Source organism: Arachis ipaensis, chromosome B03 (assembly GCF_000816755.2).
Source record: "Arachis ipaensis cultivar K30076 chromosome B03, Araip1.1, whole genome shotgun sequence".
Taxonomy (NCBI): domain Eukaryota; kingdom Viridiplantae; phylum Streptophyta; class Magnoliopsida; order Fabales; family Fabaceae; genus Arachis; species Arachis ipaensis.
Window position 1 is genome coordinate 35,575,384 of NC_029787.2, and position 5,202 is coordinate 35,580,585.

A 5,202-nucleotide genomic window follows, 5' to 3' on the forward strand; every position below is an offset into this window, starting at 1 on the left:
CTGCCGTCACTGTCCTCTGCCGCCGCTACCGAGACCACCACCGTCGCCGTCAACCGCCACCACCGACGCCTCCTTCTTCTCCTTCTTCCCCTCCCTCTCAGCGCTGCTGCGGTCCTTTCCTCCTTCTCCTTTCACCCTTCTCATCCCATAGCTTCTAGGTCGCCCTCTCCTCTCTGAGTCAGGACCAAGCAGAACAAGGAAACTGTAGTCTAACTCCTTACTTCGGCAGTAGCGCTGGCAATAACATAGTGTTGTCGCCTTCCTCCCTCCTTCTTCGTTTCTTTCTGTACCCTGCATTCAAGATTTTTTGTTTGAACTCTATTTTTTTTCAAATCCTATTAGTTAAATTTCGTTCATTAGATTGGTTTAATTATTTTAGTTAGTTTAATTTTCTGTTTAAGTGGATTTAGGTGGTTAGGATAGTTTAATTTAGATTTATAGGTTCTAAATTGTTGCTGAAAGTATCTGGAACTATTCTGAATTTACTGATTGAATTAATAGAGAAATTGCTGCTGAGTTTATTTGGTTAATTGTTTGATTCTGCTCATTCACTGTGTCAATTGATGTTTATTGTTTTGCTATTTTAAATTAATTAGATTGCTGTCTAATGAATTTATGATTAATGCTACTAACTTTTTTTTGGTGTCATTAATGTTGAATTTTGTGAATTAGTGTTGCATAGATTACTTGTTAATGCTAAATTATATTGTTTACGACTTTACGTGCCAAATGTTTGTAAATATGTCTCATAAACCTTTTTATTGAAAATTTTGGTTAATCCCTTGAAATCATTGATTTTTCTCCTCTTATTTAACTATTTGCATTGATAGAATTTGATTTATTTTTTCATTAACCGATATTTTTGAATTTTGAATGTTTGAGGTTTCTTACCTAATATTGCAAGTTTATACACTTTAACCCTATAAAATTTGATTTGTTTAATTTTAGTTTAATTTAGTTTAGGATTTGATTAGAATTTCAACTTTTATTTTCAATCAGTTTCAAAGTTAGTTCAGTTTAATTTTCTAATCTTAGTAGATTTAAGTTGATTAAGTTAGGTTAGATTCAATACACATTAGGTTTTGAATTATTGAAGTGTTTGGAATTTCCTAATTATGTTAATTGATGCGTTGATAACTATTTTGTTGAGAAATTATTGATGAGATTGTTTGATAATTTGATATTTGCAGACATGTCGACAGGTAGAGGTGCTGCGGATCAGGCTACTAGTCATGGTCATAACCGTGGTCGGGGTAGAGGGAGGGTTTCTTCTGGTACGCCTGGGACTTTTGACTCCTCTCCCTCTACTTCAACCACCCTGATAACACCACAGGTTGCGGGTTTAGTAGACTAGCCGTTCATCAAGGTCCTTAACCCCAACTACGTGCCTCCGTCTATGGCGACGATGCCGCCTCCTACCACTCAGCAACCCGCATCCACGTTGACACTGCCTTCAGCGACGGATGCCGTGGGCCCAGAGTCCAGCCATGGCAGTGAGGCAGCAGCTAATGTCCCACCACCATCTCTCATCATACAATTGAAGATTTGGCCTGATGGCGGCACATAGTAAGTATCAAATTGATTCTTGTATAATGGATTTAGGTTGATTTTTGTTTGTGAGTTGTTAGGTTTGCACCGAACAACAACGCGTGTACTCAGGAGATGACTAATGTTATTAAGCTGATGTACGACCACCCTTGGCCCAGTTATATGAAGATCCCCGCTGAGACCAAGGAGTGATGGTTTCAGAAATGGGCGGTAATTAATATTTTTTTTATGTTCAAACCTTTTTAGCTAGTTTATATCTTATATCTTGCTTAACTAATTTTAAAGTTTCTTTGTTGCAACTGCATTTTAGGTGGGATGCTGAGCACGATCTGACCATCTGAAAGATATTCGACCATAGAATGGGTCGGCGGCTCCAGCAGATGTTGGATAATGTTCGCCAGGGACGGGACCATCGGACGTAGTGGCTCCAACCTGACATAAAGAAGGATCTGTTTGTTCATTGGGAGACCGATGAGGGTTTGGGTATTGACGTCTCACCAACAGAGCTAACAGGGCCTCGACTAGGTCATTCAAGTATGCTGGCAGCTCAGCAACCTTCATGAAGACGAAGGCCAGGCTGGTATGTAAAGTGACTTTAATTTTGTTAATAACTTAGTTATATTCTTCTATATATCATTTCTAGGTATCATAATCATATTGTTCAATACAACATGTGTAGTCGAAGTCATTGGATTGCGAGGCAATATTGGGAGAGACGTTCAAGTACACTCACATACTGAAGGAGAACAAAGAGACATTTATTGATCAACAGCCTCAGGACCATTATGTGAGTAAATATAAATCTGATTATGTTCTGCTATAAAATTATTAGAAATCAACTGTATATCTTTCGTACTAATCACAATAACTTATGTCAATTACACAGGAGTCCTACACACAGACTAGAGACCGCGACTTAGCAGTCTTGGCAAGGTGGGGAGGACGCTACCGATGGCTTTGCACCTGCATTCGTCGATCCCGATGCGGTTTGGTACGAACTACCTCAGCGCCGTACAAGAACTGTGTATACGGGATAGGGTCATCAAGCTCCGCCACCAGTCGAGCCGTTGAGTCCGAGTAGAGGCCACGACTCAACAATTTCAGCAAGGTGGGGAGGACGCCGCCGCTTGGAGCTGCAGTCATCGATCCCGATGCGGTTTGGCGTGAGACCGCCTCAGTGCCGTACAAGAACCGCGTATATAGGATGGGGTCGTTCTTCGCTAGTAGCCTCCGCACATTCATATTGAGGCCGTCATCAGGCTCCACCACTAGTCGAGCCGTCGAGCCCGAGGAATGAGGTTGCAGGTGCAGGAGCTCCAACGCAACCTTCAACAACCGGCTCAGGAGCTTAATGATTATTGGGAGAAGTATTAGAAGATCCTCAACCTCGTGACATCTACGGATGAGATCAAGTTGGAGTGGAGGGAGTCGCTGGAGCGGATGCAGTGTATGGAGACTCAGATGGAGGTGTAACGGGTCCAGATGCGCGCCGCTGGCATCGACCTTGCTGGTGGCAGCACCGTTGGTGGTGCTGCTGGTGGCAGTAGTCCTGCTGGTGGTAGACGGACATCCCCGCCTTATGCACCGTCAACTCAGGACCACAGGACCGACGACGACGATGACTACCTGGATCTGTAGTTATTAATTTTTCCTTTTATTGTTTCATTGTATTTATTTGATGTACTTGAGTTTTAATTTATTTGAACATTGTATTATTTATTTCAAATAAAAGTTTTTCATTATTTATGAATGGACTACTAATTGTTTGAAAAAAAATTTAAATTTAAAATTGATCATTTATTTCAAATTAAAAAAATTAACATTACCGTCGGAATTATATTACCGTAGGAATAATCCAACGGCAATAGTGTGCGAAACAACATTTTTTGGCGCCAACAATACCGTCGAAAAAATTTGCTGGTAACAAATTAGTTTTTTGAACTGATAATTGTTGCAAATTCCAACGATAATTATCATCAGATAAAAAAATTTTGTCGGTAAATATTTATCGGCGATGTTTATAACGTCTGATTATTTTGACAGTAAATTCAATTATAATTAAATTATCATCGAATTTTATTTATTTTTTTGACTATAAATTTAATGATATTCAATATTTTTTTTATAATAAACATTAATAACTAACTAATAATTAAAAATAATAAATTCTAATAATTTTCTAGTGTTCTTCGTATGGATATTAGTCTTTCAAAAGTATAATTAATGTTATCTTTAAATATATATGAATAGATAGGTTGCGCAAATAATCTCCATTATTACACAAGGATTCCTTTAAATATATATGAATAGATAGGTTGCGCAAATAATCTCCATTATTACACAAGGATTCGCATATTTTAAAGTGTCTAATATTCTTGTATATATCCAGAAAAGTTCAACCTAAAATTAATATTGTTATATATTTAATTATTTATGCATTTTCTTTCCTCCTACGGCCTAATTCTTTTATTATTTATTTTATTTCAATTCATCCCATCGCCAAAAGAAAATTTTCGAATTTAGTATAATTAAAATGATTGTTTGATTCTTCAACCGTTTTTGTTTTCAACGTCCTTAATCGCAATCACTACACTATCGATCATTTCGTTATCTGATTTTATATCAATATCACTATCAAAAGACTAGGGGGAAAGATTAGGTTATGTCCCTCTCTTTTGTTTTATTTAAAAAAAAAAAAACAATAAATCAATGTATTAGTTTTAGCTTCACTAGCAGTCCGTCACTTTTCAATCCACCATATAGCTGGATGCAAGGTGCCGCAAAAATTAGCTGTATCTATTTCCATCAAGGCCTTAATCTATCTAAAAATACCAAAATGACTAAGATGGCTTAGTTTAACTTTAAGGCTAATATTAGATGCTTTGGATTGATCAATATAACAAAATATCAGCCGGTTCTTTCTTCAAGAAACTGAATAGGATGTTACCCTAACGTTGTAGTCGCGTCATAGCCCTCTAGTTAGTTAGGTATGTGTTTATTAATAAAGTATGTTTTTTTCTCTTATATTTATGATATTCTTTAAATATTTTAAATATTTAATTTTATTTTTAATATTTTTAATTAATTCAATTTTATTATTAATATTTTCGATTTATATCAAAATTATCTATAAACGTTTTTAATTTTGTCTCTAATATTTTAGATAAAATTAATATCTATCCTAAATATATCAAACATATCAAATTAATTACAAAAAATTAATTGTACTAATCAATTAATTATAATTTGAGGGATGGATAAAAAATCATCTCGGCAACCATATGTTTCAAAATTAAACAATATCAGTATATCACTAAGCTTACCAAATTAAATCAACTTGTAGTTAGAGAAAATAGGTGCTATAGCAAGCTGAGATGTGAAGCATGCTTAAAGGCAAAAAGAGATGAAATGGTTACCCTATATATATCCTTAACTAGTGTCTATATTTGTTCATATGTATTTTGTTGAGTAGCTAGGGTGGAAATGCCGGATATCCGGTAGAGGAATTCATGGCTCCACCGATATTAGGCTTAATTCGACTTAACCATTTATTAAAAAAAAAAATGGTTTAGGCTTTCATAAGCTTATTTATTAGTTCATAAATCGAATTATAAGCCTACAAAAAGTTATAAAACTGAGTTTCTTTATAGGCAC